Consider the following 17,768-nt stretch of genomic DNA (forward strand, 5'->3'; position numbering starts at 1 on the left):
GCGGAGCTGTGTCCGGATGGCTAGTCTTCATGCCGCTATCGCCCGAGAGTTCAAGAAATCCCCCATTGGTGCGACCAGTTCCCGACTTGAGAAGGCTCAGTCCGAGTTCGAGAGGATTAGTGAACTGAAGGCTGCTAGGATTGCTGAGCTGGAGGCGTCTTTGGAGAAGGAGAAAGCTAAAGCTACCGCGGCTGTGGCGGCGGCGAGTTCATCCGAGGAGATGGTGAAGGCGGCGAAGGCGAGTTATACTCGGACATATGCTGAGCTTGTGGAGACAAAGGAGAGGTTGCAATCCGCTCAGGATGATTTTTTCGAGCTAGAAGGACATGTGGCTAAGGGTATGGATGCTATGTTTGAAAATTTGAAGGCTCAGGTCCGGGTTCTTGCTCCTGACCTGGATCTGAGTTTATTCAGTACGGATAATGTTGTCGTGGAAGGAAAGATTGTTCCTGCTCCCAACGAGGATGAGGTTCCGGTGTCTGACCCCAAAGTTCTGACTTCACCTTTGGCCGGGGAGGAATCTGGTGTGGAGGTTTCAAACCGAGATGACGGTGCTGTCAAGGCTGTCCCGATTTCTATGGTTCTTCCTCCGCAGCCTTCTACCGATGTGGAGTCCGGAAAGGATCTTGATTCCCTGTAATCCTTTGTCTTTGGTTTTTTGCCCGGCCTGTGGGCTCTTTTTTGGATGGTTTTTACTACCTGTTTAATGCTTTGAACACCTTTTTGCTATTAGCTACTTGTAGTAACTTTTTAGCTTATTATGTGGTGTTTGTTCGCGTTTTGACTTTTAGTTCCGCTTTATGCTTTTTAGTTGTTTTTGGATAACAACTTTTTAGCTAGCGCTTTTTGAAACTTCGTTTTATCCTTCCCTTCGATTTTGTTTCTTTGCTTGTACTTTTTAGTTGTTTTTGTATAGCAACTTTTTAGTAAGCGTTTTTTGAAACTTTGTTTTATTCTTCCCTTCGATTTCGTTTCTTCGCTTGTACTTTTTAGTTGTTTTTGTATAGCAACTTTTTAGTAAGCGTTTTCGAAATCTTTGTTTTCGCCGTTTTAAGGCTTCTTTCTCGGATCCGGGCTTTTTCTCGGACCTCGGGGGGGCGGTTGAGTACTTCCCTTCGTTGGGTCCGGCCTTATTGTTGGTCGGCCTTTTAAGTTATTTTTGTAACCTCTTTTATTTGGCTTTTTGAGCCTTTTCAGAGTTGCTTTATAACTTCTCACATTAATCTGAACCTCGTCGCTTTATCTTTGCCGACCTTGTGTGGTCTCTTGGCAATGATTTTTTGCGTTTTGCCGAGCATAAATTAATGCGCCTTGGCGGGGTACTTTTCAGGATTTGTTTCATCATGAAGAAGAAGGAGAAGGAAAAGAGAAAAATTCGATTAGTATTTAAAAAAGAAAGAATATTTACAGAGTGTTTACCCTTGGCTAGGTCGGGTGCTTTTCCTGTCCGGGTGTCTCATTAAAAAACCCTTGTAGGGAAAAAGAATACACCTCGGGTTAGGTTTTTCTAGCTGGAGTATCGTTTTAGATTACAGGCGTGCCAGGCCCTGGGCAACTCATTGCCTTCTAGGTCGGATATTTTGTAATAGCCTGTTCCTAAGACTTCTGTTACCTTGTAAGGTCCTTTCCAATTTGCAGCTAGCTTCCCTTCTCCCGACTTTTGTGTTCCGATGTCGTTTCGGATCAGAATCAGGTCGTGAATTGAGAAGCTTCATTTTATTACTTTCTGATTGTATCTGAGGGCCGTTCGCCGTTTTAAGGCTTCCTCTCGGATCCGGGCTTTTTCTCGGACCTCGGGGAGGAGGTCGAGTTCTTCCCTTTGTGCCTGTGGGTTACCTTCTTCGTTGTAGAAGATGACTCGGGGTGACCCTTCATCTATTTCAATAGGAATCATTGCCTCCATCCCGTAAGCTAGTCGGAATGGTGATTCTCCCGTTGTAGAGTGTGGGGTTGTCCGATATGCCCATAGCACCTGGGGGAGCTCCTCGGCCCATGCCCCTTTGGCTTCTTGGAGTCTTCGTTTTAACCCGGCCAAGATGACTTTATTTGCGGCCTCCGCTTGTCCATTGGCTTGTGGGTGCTCGACTGAGGTGAATTACTGTTTGATTTTTAGCTCGGCCGCCAAGTTCTGAAAACTTGTGTCTGTGAACTGTGTTCCATTGTCTGTGGTGATGGAGTAGGGGACTCCGAACCTTGTGACGATGTTTTTGTATAGGAATTTGTGGCTTTTCTGAGCCGTGATGGTGGCTAAGGGTTCAGCTTCGATCCATTTTGTGAAGTAGTCGACCCCTACTATGAGGTATTTGACTTGCCCCGGTCCTTGGGGAAACGGGCCGAGTAGGTCAAGTCCCCACTTTGTGAAGGGCCATGGTGCGGTGATGCTGATGAGGTCTTCAGGTGGTGCTTTGTGAAAATTGGCGTGTTTTTGGCAGGGGGGCATATTTTCACAAATTCCGTTGCGTCTCTTTGCAAGGTCGGCCAGTAGAATCCGGCTCGGACTACTTTCTTGGATAATGCTCGAGCTCCGAGGTGGTTCCCACACATGCCTCCGTGGACTTCTTCGAGGACGCTCTTTGTTTCTGAGGTTGGGACACACCTAAGGAGGGGGTTTGAGAATCCTCTTCTGTATAATATGTCGTGAATTAGTGTATAATTCTGGGCGTCTTTCGTGAGTCTTCTAGCTTCCTTTCTTTCGGCGGGGAGAGTTCCCGACTTCAGGTAGTTGAGTATGGGGGTCATCCATCCTTGCTGTTGGTTGGATATATTTAGCGCTTCTTCCTCTCTTAGCACGGAGGGAGATTGTAAGGTTTCCTGGAGGAGACTTCTGTTGTTGCCTCCGGGCTTGGTGCTGGCAAGCTTTGAGAGGGCGTCTGCCCGGGCGTTTTGTTCCCGAGGTATGTGCTGAATCTGTATCTCTGAAAAGTGGCGTAGTTGTGCCTGTGTTTGGTCCAGGTATTTTTTCATAGTGGGGTCTTTGGCCTGGTAGCTTCCATTTACTTGTGATGTGACGACCTGGGAGTCGCTGAAGATCGTGATTTTTGGGCTCCGACCTCTCCGGCTAGCTTTAGACCTGCTAGTAGGGCCTCGTATTCGGCTTGGTTGTTCGAAGCCTGGAACTCGAATTTTAGGGATAGTTCTATCCGCGTTCCTTGGTCGCTTTCGAGTATAACCCCGGCTCCGCTTCCTGTTTTGTTTGAGGACCCGTCGACATACAGGTTCCACGAGAGTGGGGTTCCAGGGGTCTCAGTGTATTCTGCGATGAAGTCGGCTAGATACTGGGATTTTATGGCAGTCCGGGTTTCATAGTGGAGGTCGAACTCGGACAGTTCCACCGCCCATTGCAGTATTCGTCCTGCCAGATCTGTTTTTTGGAGGATGTGTCTCATTGGTTGGTTTGTCCGGACTTTGATGGTGTGGGCTTGAAAGTAGGGACGGAGCCTCCGAGCTGTGAACACTAGGGCGTAGGCGAATTTTTCTATTTTCTGATAGTTTAATTCGGCCCCTTGTAGTGCCTTGCTTACAAAGTATATGGGGTGTTGTCCTTGGTCATTTTCTCGTATTAACGCTGAAGCGACTGCTCGATTTCCAACCGAGAGGTATAGTACGAATTCTTCTCCCTTTAGAGGTCGGGTTAGGATTGGTGGCTGCCCGAGGAATTCCTTGAAGTCTTGAAAGGCCTTTTCGCACTCCGGGGTCCATGAGAAGGGTTTCCCTTTCTTTAGGAGTGAGTAGAGAGGTAGTGACTTTATCGCTGATCCCGCCAAGAATCTTGATAGGGCGGCTAGCCTTCCATTTAGTTGTTGTACTTCTTTGACACACGTCGGGCTCTTCATATTGAGTATCGCTTGGCATTTGTCCGGGTTTGCTTCGATGCCCCTTTGAGTCAGCATGAAGCCTAAGAACTTTCCGGCTTCTGCGGCGAGGTGCACTTTGTCGGGTTAAGTCTCATGTTGTGTTTTCTGAGGGTGCCGAAAACACTGGCGAGGTCGGTCAGCAAGTTTCTGTCTTCTTGTGTCTTTACCAGCATGTCGTCGACGTACACCTCCAGCTGTAGTCCGATGTGCTCTGAGAACACTTTGTTCATTAGCCTCTGGTAGGTTGCCCCTGCGTTCTTTAGCCCGAAGGGCATTACTACGTAGCAGTAGTTTGCCCTTGGGGTTATGAACGAGGTCTTTTCTTGGTCGAGTCCGTACATTGGGATTTGATTGTATCCCGAGTATGCATCCATGAAGGAGAGATATCTATAGCCTGAGGCTGCGTCTACTAATGCGTCGATGTTTGGTAGTGGATATGGGTCTTTGGGGCAGGCTTTGTTGAGATCTGTGTAATCGACGCACATCCTCCATTTTCCGTTGGGCTTTTTTACCAGGACCACGTTTGCGAGCCATAGGGGGTATTTTACTTCCCTAATGAACCCTGCATCTAGCAGTGCTTGTACTTGTTCTTCTATTGCTTGCATGCGCTCGGGTCCGAGCTTCCGGCGTCTTTGTTGGACAGGCCGGGATCCCGGGTAAACCGACAGCTTATGGCACATCAGGTCGGGACTTATGCCCGGCATGTCGGAGGCTTTCCAGGCGAAGAGTTCGGAATTCTCCCTTAAGAGGGTTATGAGTTCCTCTTTTAGGCCTGTGTCGAGTTTTACTCCTATGCTTGTTATTTTTTCAGGTGTGTTCCCAATCTGGACTTTTTCGGTTTCTCCCTCTGGCTGCGGCCGGAGATCTTCTCAGGATTGAACTCGTCCGAGTTCTATCGTGTTGACCTCTTTCCCTTTTAGGCTCAGGCTTTCGTTGTAGCATCGCCGTGCTAGTTTTTGGTCGCCTTTTAGGGTAGCGATTCCCTTTGCGGTAGGGAACTTCATACAGAGGTGTGGGGTCGAGACTATAGCTGCCAGTCTGTTTAGGGTTGGTCACCCAATGAGGGCATTGTATGCTGAAGTGACGTCGACTATAATGTAGTCGATGCTTAATGTTTTAGATTGCTCGCCTCTTCCAAAGGTAGTGTGTAGCGAGATGTATCCTAAGGGGTGGATCGGAGTATCCCCTAGTCCAAATAGGTCGGTAGGGTAGGCCTTTAGTTCTTTTTCTTCAAGCCCGAGTTTGTCGAAGGCCGTTTTGAACAGGATATCTGCTGAGCTTCCCTGGTCAATCAGGGTTCGATGTAAGTTGGCGTTTGCTAGGATAATGGTGATTACCATTGGATCGTCGTGTCCGGGAATTATCCCTTGAGCATCTTCTCGGGTGAATGAAATAGTAGGTAATTCGGGCAGGGGACTGTCTTCTCGGATGTGATAGACTTCTTTGAGGTGTCTTTTTCGTGAAGATTTGGATGTTCCTCCGCCTGCAAAACCTCCATTTATCATGTGAACATGTCTTTCAGGTGTTCGTGGGGTTTGTTCGGCCCGATCTTCATTGTCCCCCCGCCTTCTCTTCCTGGTCTCTTCTCCTTTCTCTGCTATGTATCTGTCGAGTTTTCCTTCTCTGGCTAGCTTTTCTATAACATTTTTAGGTCGTAGCAGTCGTTAGTAGAATGACCGTAGAGCTTGTGATATTCACAGTATTCGGACCGATCTCTCCCTGCTTTCTTGTGTTTTAGCGGTCGGGGCGGTGGGATCTTTTCGGTGTGGCATACTTCTCTGTAGACGTCTACCAAGGAGACTCGGAGGGGGGTGTAGCTGTGGTACTTCCGTGGTTTGTCCGAGTTGGGTTCTTCTTTCTTTTTCTGTTCCCGATCCCGATCTCGGAGTGGGTAGGTTGATTCCTTCCTAGAAGAGTCTCTTAGCTGGGAGGTTTCCTCCATGTTGATATATTTTTCCGCTCGCTCCTGCACCTCGTATAGGGAGGTCGGGTATCGTTTGGATAGGGATTGGCTAAACGGTCCTTTTTTTAGGCCGTTTGCTAGTCCCATGATGGCTGCTTCAGTGGGCAAGTGTTGTATGTCCAGGCAGGCTTTGTTGAATCGTTCCATGTATTTTCGGAGAGTTTCTTGGTCACCTTGTTTGATCCCGAGTAGACTGGGGGCATGTTTTGTCTTGTCCTTTTGAATAGAGAATCTTGTTAGGAATTTTTTGGTTAGGTCTTCGAAGCTGGTGATTGATCTTGGTGGCAGGTTGTCGAACCACTTCATGGCTGACTTGGTGAGAGTGGTGGGGAAGGCTTTGCACCGAATCGCGTCGGAGGCGTCGACTAGGTACATTCTGCTTCTGAAGTTGCTGAGGTGATGACTTGGATCGGTGGTGCCGTCGTAGAGGTCCATATCGGGTGGTTTGAAGTTTCGCGGTACCTTCTCTTTCATGATCTCTTGCGTGAAGGGATCGTGGTTGCCCTCGGTGGTGGTGCCGCGTTCTGTTCGGTCTTTCAGGTTGGCCTCTATTTTCCGCAGTTTTTCTTCTAATTCTCTGCGCTTTCGCGTTTCTCTTCTCAGATCTTGTTCAGTTTCTTTCTGCTTCTTTATGTCCTCTTCGAGTTGTTTTAGTCGGTCTTGTTGTGCCCGGACTGCTTCTAGAATTTTCGAGCTCTTCGCTCTTTCGAAATTTTGTGGATCCTTGTTTGGGAGTGACGTTTTTGGGCGATTCTGTTTGTTTCCTCCTGGAGTACGTGGTGATAGAGGGCTGTCCGGTCGTTCTCCGGTGTCAATTTCGTCCTCTTGTTCGGATGCAGCGTGCTCATCGTTGAGAGGGTCGTCCGCCATGGTAGAGGGATGACTTCCAGGTCCCCGGCAACGGCGCCAATGTTCCGAGGGTTTGCCTGAAACGTGCAGCTCGGTCGTCTGGAGAGGCCCGTGGTGGGGGTTCGGTGACCCGAGCTTGGTATGCAGAATGGTTGGTGGTTATACCTGCAATGACACTCCGATGCCTAAGTTAGCATGGGTCCAAGCAGATATGTGTAGATTTGGAATGAATGCCATACCTGGGTGCTCCAGTGTATTTATAGTAGTTGGCAGTGATCTTCCCTGGATAAGATATTCTTATCTTATCTTATCTTTGGGAGTTTTATCTTTATCTTTGTGGAACCGCCTTTTCCAGGCCTTTTCGGCCTTTAGGTTTGGGCTGCGTTCCTTTTGATGGGCCTTCCTTGCTCTTTGTCCGAGGTCCGACCTTTAGGTGTGAGCTTTAGGATAAGGTCGGACCTCTTGCGAATTTGCCGAGTTGGAGGACCCCGGTCAGGGTATGAACACAATGGTTCGGGGGAAATACTTTGATTTTAGTCCGGAAAATGTGAAGTTGGCGTTCAACTTACCCATGATGCAAGTAGATGCACGCCCCTACACTAGAAGGGTCAACTTTATTCAAAGGTTGGACCAAGTCCTTATGGACATATGTGTGGAAGGAGCTCAATGAAAAAGAGACTCCAAAGGCAAGCCAGTTCAACTAAGAAGACTGGACCTCAAGCCTGTTGCTAGAGGATGGTTGGAGTTCATTCAACGCTCCATCATCCCAACTAGCAACCGATCTGAAGTTATTGTGGATCGGGCCATCATGATTCATAGCATAATGATTGGAGAGGAAGTAGAAGTTCATGAAGTCATCTCCCATGAATTCTACAAAATAGCGGATAAGTCCTCTACTTTGGCAAGGCTAGCTTTTTCTCATCTTATTTGCCATCTATGTTACTCAGCTGGAGTTATTATAGAAGGAGACATCCTCATTGAGGAGGACAAGCCCATCACTAAGAAAAGGATGGAGCACACAAGAGAGTCCACTCATGGAACCCAAGAGACGCATGAGGAAGCTCATCACCAAGAAATTTTGGAGATGCCTCAAGGGATGCACTTTCCTCCCAACAACTATTGGGAACAACTCAACACTTCCTTAGAAGATTTGAGTTACAATGTGGATCAATTAAGGGTGGAACATCAAGATCACTCCATCATTCTCCATGAAATTAGAGAAGATCAAATAGCAATTAGGGAGGAGCAACAAAGGCAAGGAAGAGACATAGAAGAACAAAAGGACATCATTGGTTCTTCAAGAAGAAAGCACCACCATCACTAAGGTGGATTCATTCCTTGTTCTTATTTTTTTTTCTGTTTTTCGGTTTTTATGCTTATTATGTCATCTATATTTGTGTCTCTACTTCATGATCATTAGTGTTTAGTAACTATGTCTTAAAGTTATAAATAAATTCCATGAATCCTTCACCTCTCTTAAAAGAAAAATGTTTCTAATTTAAAAGAACAAGAAGTACATGATTTTCAAATTTATCCTTGAATTGAATTTAATTATATTGATGTGGTGACAATACTTTTTGTTTTCTGAATGAATGATTGAACAGTGCATATTTTTGATCTTGTTGTTTATGAATGTTAAAATTGTTGGCTCTTGAAAGAATGATGAACAAAGAAAAATGTTATTGACAATCTGAAAAATCATGAAATTGATTCTTGAAGCAAGAAAAAGCAGTGAAAAAGCAAAAGCTTGCGAAAAAAAAGAAAAAAAATTTGGCGGAAAAAATAGAAAGAAAAAGAGAAAGCAAGCAGAAAGAGCCAATAGCCCTTAAAACCAAAAGGCAAGGGTAAAAAGGATCCAAGGCTTTGAGCATCAATGGATAGGAGGGCCCAAGGAAATAAAATCCAGGCCTAAGCGGCTAAATCAAGCTGTCCCTAACCATGTGCTTGTGGCATGCAGGTCCAAGTGAAAAGCTTCAGACTGAGTGGTTAAAGTTGTGATCCAAAGCAAAAAGAGTGTGCTTAAGAGCTCTGGACATCTCTAACTGGGGACTCTAGCAAAGCTGAGTCATAATCTGAAAAGGTTCACCCAGTCATGTGTCTGTGGCATTTATGTATCCGGTGGTAATACTGGAAAAAAAAGTGCTTAGGGCCACGGCCAAGACTCATAAAGGTAGCTATGTTCAAGAATCAACATACTTAACTAGGAGAATCAATAAAACTATCCGAAATTCTAAGTTCCCATAGATGCCAAACATTCTAAACTTCAAAGGATGAAGTGAGATGCCAAAACTGTTCAGAAGCAAAAAGCTACAAGTCCCGCTCATCTAATTAGAACTAATATTCATTGATATTCTGGGATTTATAGTATATTCTCTTCTTTTTATCCTAATTGATTTTCAGTTGCTTGGGGACAAGCAACAATTTAAGTTTGGTGTTGTGATGAGCGGATAATTTATACGCTTTTTGGCATTATTTTTAGGTAGTTTTTAGTATGATCTAGTTACTTTTAGGGATGTTTTCATTAGTTTTTATGCTAAATTCATATTTCTGGACTTTACTATGAGTTTGTGTGTTTTTGTGTGATTTCAGGTATTTTCTGGTTGAAATTGAGGGACCTGAGCAAAACTCTGATAGGAGGCTAACAAAGGACTGCTGATGCTGTTGGAATCTGACCTCCCTGCACTCAAAATGGATTTTCGGAAGCTACAGAACTCTAAATGGCGCGCTATCAACGGCGTTCGAAAGTAGACATCTAGAGCTTTTCAGCAATATATAATAGTCCATACTTTATTCGAGATTTAACAATGTAAACTGTCGCTCAACGCCAGTTCCATGCTGCATTCTGGAGTCAAACGCGGGAAACACGTCACAAACCAGAGTTGAACGCCCAAAACACGTTACAACTTGGCGTTCAACTCCAAGATAAGCCTCAGCTCGTGTAAAGATCAAGCTCAGCCCAAACACACACCAAGTGGGCCCCGGAAGTGGATTTATGTATCAAATACTTACTTCTGTAAACCCTAGTAGCTAGTCTAGTATAAATAGGATAGTTTACTATTGTATCAGACATCTTTGGTCTCAGTTTTATTTTATTATTCATCTTAGGAGACTATTGATCACATTTTGGGGGCTGGCCATTCGGCCATGCCTGGACCTTTCACTTATGTATTTTCAACGGAGGAGTTTCTACACACCATAGATTAAGGGTGTGGAGCTCTGCTATACCTCAAGTTTTAATGTAATTACTACTATCTTCTATTCAATTCAATTTATTCCTATTCTAAGATATTCGTTGCACTTCAACTTGATGAATGTGATGATCCGTGACACTCATCATCATTCTCACCTATGAACGCGTGTGACTGACAACCACTTCCGTTCTACCTTAGACCGGGCGCATATCTCTTGGATTCCTTGATCAGAATCTTCGTGGTATAAGCTAGAATTGATGGCGGCATTCATGGGAATCCAGAAAGTCTAACCTTGTCTGTGGTATTCCGAGTAGGATTCCGGGATTGAATGACTGTGACGAGCTTCAAACTCTTGAAGGCTGGGTGTTAGTGACAGACGCAAAAGAATCACTGGATTCTATTCCAACCTGATTGAGAACCGACAGATGATTAGCCGTGCTGTGACAGAGCATTTGGACCATTTTCACTGAGAGGATGGGATGTAACCATTGACAACAGGGATGCCCTACATACAGCTTGCCATAGAAAGGAGTGATGAAAAACCAGAAGGAAGAAGTAGGAAAGCAGAGATTCAGAAAGAACACAGCACCTCCATAAACCTATCTGAAATTCCTACCATTGGATTACATGAGTAATTTTATCTTTATTTTCTATTTATTTTATTATCATTATTTAAACCAATAATCTCTTAATCCATTTAAATCCGCCTGACTGGGATTTACAAGATGACCATAGCTTGCTTCATACCAACAATCTCTATGGGATCGACCCTTACTCACGTAAGGTATTACTTGGACGACCCAGTACACTTGCTGGTTAGTTGTGCGGAGTTGTGACAAAGTGTAATTCATGTTTAAGAGCACCAAGTCTTTGGAGCCATTGTTGATGATAACAATTTCGTCCACCAGCTTGCAACGTTAATGAGAAAAGTGATCGCCAATAACGTCTTCGAAGCCATTATAGCCCACATTAATTGCCATGTTAACTACATTAACGTGGTAGTTAACGTGGAGGAAAAGGGAGGTCTAGCGTTAGTGGTAAAAGTGAATACCACTAACGCTCCGAATTGGCAATTGGCCACGTTAAGAGTCATGTTAACTTAGTTAATGTGAACTCTAACGTGGAAAGGGAAGACAATGTCAACGTTAGTGACATTCACCTTTGTCACTAACATTGGATTAAGCCAACATTGCCACGTTAGTGGTTACGTTAAGACCACTAACGTGAGAGATAACGTGGAGTTAAGCATGATGAGCCAACGTTAGTGACACTCACCTTTGTAACTAACGTTGGAGATGGCATTCACTACCACGTTAATCCAATTAACGTGAGCTCTAATGTAGGAAGGAGGGGCGTTTGGAGCGTTAGTGACAAAGATAAGTGTCACTAATGCTCTCGAAGCTTAGGCATGCCCACGTTAAGAGCCACGTTAGTTATACTAACGTGAACTCTAACGTAGGGAAAGGGGGCACAAGGTAACATTATTGGAAAAGGTGATTCCCAATAACGTTTGCGAAGGATCAAGAGGCAACGTTAGTGGTCACGTTAGTGCCACTAACGTTGAAGTTAACGTGGACCATTTTTGGGTTGGAACGCTAGTGAAAAAGGTGATTGTCACTAACGTTCTCGAAGCCACATTTTCACTTAACGTTAACACCACTAACGTCCTAGCTAACGCTCATGCCTAACTCGCACTTTTCTGCAAACAAAGCTGAGCCCACTAAAGATTGTAACTGCTTCAACTCAAGATCAAAGGCCCATATCCAAGACTTGAAGAACTCACTAGAAGATCAAGAAGGGTAGTATATATAGGAGTAGTTTTGAACTATAGAGGAGCTTGGCACTTTGGAGAACTACCCTCTGTATATTTACTTTTCTGTATTTTCTAGTTAAGCATGTATTCTTCACTGCCATTTTCCATTTCCAGAGCTTTGTACAACTAAGCCCCTTTCATTGGGTTAGGGAGTTCTGTTGTAATTTGATGGATCAATCATAGTTTTCATTCTTCTTTCTCTTTCTTTTGTCTTGATTTACTAGAAAACTTTCAATCTTAATTCAATTGGTTAGTTGTCTTGGAAAAAAAACTCTCCATAATTGGATCTCCTCTGAGCCTTGGAAAAGGAATAAGGAGATCATGCTAGAAATGCTTTCTCATGTTGGACCAAATTGGAGTTTGGGCGGATATAGTGACATGTAATCCTCCCAACACTTTGATTTGGAGATACATGTGGTATAATCAGTAACCACACTTCATCTCTTCCCATGAGCAATTAAATCAAGGAATTGGGCAATTGTTCAAGCTTAGAGAGATTGGATTGCCAAGGAATTGGGATCCAATCACTTAAGATTGCCAAGGAGATCAATGAATGCATTGATTGAGAAAGAGATGATAATGAATTTGATCTGGAGAATGCAACATCTCCTAAGCCCAATGAATTCCCCATTTCTGATCTTACCCATTCTCTTTACTTTCTGCCATTTATTTCTATGTTCATCTCCCCAAATCCCCATTTAAGATTCTGCACTTTATTTTCTGCAATTTACTTTCCCGCCATTTAATTTCCTGCAATATCAACTACATTCTGTTTAGCTCAACTAGCACACTCTTCCAACTAAAGTTGCTTGACCAATAAATCCCTGTGGGATTCAACCTCACTCTATTGTGAGTTTTTACTTGACGACAATTCAGTATACTTGCCGAAGGAAAATTTGTTGAGAGACAAGTTTTCGTGCATCAAGTTTATGGTGCCGTTGCCAGGGATTGATTTTGTTTCAACAATGATTAAGTTAGAAGTTCACTAGATTGAGCATTTTTCTTTTGTTTGTTTATTTTATCCAGTCATTTACCTTCAGTTTATTTAGTTTCTTCCTCACCCCCTATCCCATCGTTATTTTCTTTTTCTTTGAATTTACATACAATTCTACTCACTAACCCACTAACTGTTTGATAATTTGCATCATTCACACTAACAATCACTCTAACAAGAATAATCACTTCATTTTATTTCTTGCTGTGTGCTTTGTTTGTTGTATGACAGGGAGAAGAGGCAGAGCTTCAACTTTCTTTGATTCAGAACCTAAGAGGACCCTCCATAGATCAAGGAGGGAAGTAAGAGGGAAAAGAGTTGTTGGTGCTGACAAAGAGGAAGAGTACTTTGAAACAAACATGGAGGAGAACTTGGAAAATAACCATGAAGGAGAAGCTCACAACCATGCCAGAGAAGGCCCTGTGAATCATGCTGAGCAACAAAGGAGAGTTCTAGGCTCTTACATCAATCCAAACCCAGGAAATTGTGGAAGTAGCATCCAAAAGCTCACCATACATGCCAACAAATTTGAATTAAAACCCCAGCTCATCACCCTTGTTCAGAACAACTGTTCATTTGGAGGAAGTACCCAAGAAGACCCCAATCAACATCTAACCACCTTCCTAAGAATATGTGACACTGTGAAGTCTAATGGTGTTCATCCAGATGTCTATAGATTGCTTTTGTTCCCTTTCTCACTCAGGGACAAAGCATCTAAGTGGTTGGAATCCTTCCCGAAGGAGAGCTTAACAAATTGGGAGGACGTGGTAAACAAATTTTTGGCAAGATTCTATCCTCCTTAAAGAATTAATAGGCTGAGAGCTGAGGTACAAACTTTCAGGCAATAAGATGGTGAAACTCTCTATGAGGCATGGGAGAGGTTTAAGGACTTAACAAGAAGATGCCCACCAGACATGTTCAATGAATGGGTTCAACTACACATCTTCTATGAAGGTCTTTCTTATGAGTCAAAAAAGACTGTAGACCATTCATCAGGGGGCTCTCTAAACAAGAAAAAGACCATTGAAGAAGCCATAGATGTCATAGAGACTGTGGCTGAGAATGACTACTTCTATGCTTGTGAAAGAAGCAACACTCGAGGAGTAATTGAGCTGAATCACATGGATGTATTGCTGGCTCAGAATAAGATGATCACCAAGCAGCTAGCAGATCTCACCAAGAAGGTGGAAGAAAGCCAAGTCGCAGCAGTCATCACTTCATCACCAGCTCAAGAAGGAGTGAATGTAGGAGAAGAAGGTGACTGGGAATAAGCCAACTATGTTGGAAACTCACGCAGACAGATCCATCATCCATACTCCAAAACTTATAATTTTGGATGGAGAAACCACCCTAACTTTGGGTGGGGAAATCAGCAAGACCAAGGCCAGGACCAGAGACGCCACAACCACAATCCCAACAACAATGCAACTCACTAACATACCTCACAGAGATCCTATCAACACCTACCTAATCACCCTTCTCAACCACCTAATCTTAACACATCATCACCAACCAAAGATAGACTTTCCAAAATTAAGACTCTACTTGAAAGCATATGTAAGGAAATTCAAGACAGTAAGGTTTTCCGGGAAGAAGTGTGGTCCAATATGTAGAATCAAGATGCTGCCATCAAGAAACTTGAAACACAAATTGGCTACTTATTCAAGCAAGCCCCTGGCCACAACATTCACAACAACACTAATTCAACTCCAAGGGAGGAGTGTCAGGCTATCACCATCAGAAATGGGAAGAATTTGAGGAAGACCCATAAGAAACCACTAGAAAAGAACTCGGATGAAGAAGAAAAGAGACGAGAGGAAACTCAAGTCCCCACTCCTATGTCACATCAAGAAGGAGAAGTGCTAAAACCATGCTTTTCGAAAGCTCCATACCCCCAGCAATTAAAGAAGAAGGGAGAGGACAACCAATTCTCAAGATTCTTGGAAATCTTCAAGAAACTAGAAAAAACATACCATTTGCTGAAGCAATAGAGCAAATGCCACTCTATGCCAAATTCTTGAAGGAGTTGATGACCAAGAAGAGAAGCTGGAAGAACAATGAAACTATGGTACTCACCGAAGAATGCAGTGCCATCATGCAGCACAAATTGCCCCAGAAATTGAAGGATCCTAGGAGCTTCCAAATCCCTTGTATCATAGGAAAAATCACAGTGGAGAAGGCTTTATGTGATATAGGAGCTAGCATAAATCTGATGTCCTTAGCAATGATGAGGAAAATGAGGATTGAGGAAGCCAAACCAACAAGAATGGCCCTGCAACTAGCAGATCGATCATTCAAGTTTCCTCACGGAATAGTAGAAGACTTGTTAGTGAAGGTGGGAGACTTTATCTTTCCAGCAGACTTTGTAGTACTGGACATGGAGGAAGGAGCCAAGACCTCTATCATCTTAGGAAGGCCATTCTTAGCCACTGCCGGAGCCATCATTGATGTCCAAAAAGGTGAACTTGTCCTTAGATTATATAAGGAGAAAATGATATTCAATGTGTTCAAGGCCATGAGCTACCCACAAGACTCACGGGGAGAATGTATGAGGTTGGACTCAATGGATGCACTGGTACAAGAGACTCTTGAAGAAGAAGAACTTGAGGGGTTAACAGAAGAGGAGGAATCAGCATCAAGCGAAAAAGTTGCAACAGCTGAAACTCATATTTAGGGCACACTAGAGGGGAAGGATAAAAGAAAAGAAGCACCCAAACTTGAATTAAAGGCACTACCGCCCACTCTTAAGTATACATAATTAGGAGAGAATGAAAGCTATCCAGTGATCACAAATTCAGCACTCAGCCAAGAACAGGAGGAAGAGTTACTTTAAGTCTTACAAAAGCATAAGGATGCCATCGGATGGACACTTGCTGACTTGAAGGGAATCAGTTCGGCCATATGCATGCATAAGATACTATTAGAAGATGATGCCAAACCGTCCATTCAATCCCAAAGGAGGCTGAATCCAATTATGAAGGAAGTGGTACAGAAAGAAGTCATGAAGTTGTGGCAGGGAGGAGTAATCTACCCAATTTCAGATAGTCCATGGGTCAGTCCCGTCCAAGTGGTCCCCAAGAAAGGAGGAATCACAGTGGTACCCAATGAAAGGAATGAGCTGATCCCTACAATAATTGTGATTGGCGAAATTGTGATCTCTTATAATGGCATTCAACTTGGTGTACGTATCTACTAACTCAGCACTTTCTTCACAACCTCGCACAACTAACCGGCAAGTGCACTGGATCGTCCAAGTAATAAACCTTACGTGAGTAAGGTTCGATCCCACGGAGATTGTTGGTATGAAGCAAGCTATGGTCATCTTGTAAATCTCAGTCAGGCGGATAATAAATGGTTATGGAGTTTTCAAATAATAATAATAAATAAACAGAAAATAAAGATAGAAATACTTATATAGATCATTGATGGGAATTTCAGATAGGCGTATGAAGATGCTGTGCTCCTTCAGAATCTCTGGTTTCCTAATGCCTTCATCCAATCATTCTTACTCCTTTCCATGGCAAGCTGTATGTAGGGCATCACCGTTGTCACTGGCTACATCCCATCCTCTCAGCAAAAAAGGTCCAAATGCTCTGTCACGGCACGGCTAATCATCTGTCGGTTCTCGATCATGTCGGAATAGAATCCCTTGATTCTTTTGCGTTTGTCATCATGCCCAACAATCACGAGTTTGAAGCTCATCACAGTCATTCAATCCCAAAATCCTACTCGGAATACCACAGACAAGGTTTAGACTTTCTGGATTCTCATGAATGCCCCCATCAATTCTAGCTTATACCATGAAGACTCTGATCTCACGGAATGGAGGGCTCAGTTGGCAGGCGAGGGCAACCATGCGTCGTGCGTCAAAAATCTAAGAGATACACACTCTAGCGTTCGCTTGTAGAACGGAAGTGGTTGTCAGGCACGCGTTCATAGGGACGGATGATGATGAGTGTCACGGATCATCACATCCATCAGATTGAAGTACGAGTAGTATCTTAGAACAGAAATAAGATTGATTTTGAATAAAAGATAGTAGTAATTTCATTAAAACTCGAGGTACAGCAGAGCTCCACATCCTTAATCTATGGTGTGTAGAAACTCCACCATTGAAAATACATAAGTGATGAAGGTTCAGGCATGGCCGAATGGCCAGCCCCCAAAATGTGATCACAGGATCAAAAATACAATTCAGGATCCAGGATCGGTCAAAAGACGCTGAATACAATAGTAAAATGTTCTAATTATACTAGACTAGCTACTAGGGTTTACAGAAGTAAGTAATTGATGCAGAAATCCACTTTCGGGGCCCACTTGGTGTGTGCTTGGGCTGAGCTCAAGCTTTACACGTGCAGAGGCTTCTTTTGGAGTTGAACGCCAAGTTGTAACGTGTTTTTGGCGTTCAACTCTGGTTCGTGACGTGTTTCTGGCGTTTGACTCCAGAATACAGCATGGTACTGGCGTTGAGCGCCAGTTTGCGTCATCTAATCCCGAATAAAGCATGGATAATTATATATTGCTGGAAAGCTCTGGATGTCTACTTTCCAACGACATTGAGAGCGTGCCATTTGGAGTTCTGTAGCTCTTGCAAATCCATTTCGAGTATAGGGAGGTCAGAATCCAACAACATCAGCAGTCCTTTGTTAGCCTTCTATAAGAGTTTTGCTCAGCTCCCTCAATTTCAGCTAGAAATTACCTGAAATAACAAAAAAAGACACAAACTCATAGTAAAGTCCAGAAATGTGAATTTAGCATAAAAACTAATGAAAACATCCCTAAAAATAGCTAGATTATACTAAAAACTATCTAAAAACAATGCCAAAAAGCGTATAAATTATCCGCTCATCACAACACCAAACTTAAATTGTTGCTTGTCCCCAAGCAACTGAAAATCAATTAGGATAAAAAAGAAGAGAATATACTATAAAGCTCAGAATATCAATGAATATTAATTCTAATTAGATGAGCGGGACTTGTAGCTTTTTGCTTCTGAACAATTTTGGCATCAAACTTTATCCTTTGAGGTTTAGAATGATTGGCATCTCTAGGAACTTAGAATTTCAGATAGTGTTATTGATTCTCCTAGTTAAGTTTGTTGATT

General features: G+C 43.4%; 1 non-coding gene across 1 annotated transcript; it reads right to left on the reverse strand.

Moving 5' to 3' along the window:
• Positions 1 to 13,476: 13,476 nt before the first annotated feature.
• On the reverse strand, positions 13,477 to 13,580 carry LOC130978846 (small nucleolar RNA R71). Its single transcript, XR_009086457.1, has one exon. It is a non-coding gene; the product is annotated as a small nucleolar RNA R71 (small nucleolar RNA).
• Positions 13,581 to 17,768: the final 4,188 nt, after the last annotated feature.

Source organism: Arachis stenosperma, chromosome 4 (genome assembly GCF_014773155.1).
Source record: "Arachis stenosperma cultivar V10309 chromosome 4, arast.V10309.gnm1.PFL2, whole genome shotgun sequence".
NCBI classification, from domain to species: Eukaryota; Viridiplantae; Streptophyta; class Magnoliopsida; order Fabales; family Fabaceae; genus Arachis; species Arachis stenosperma.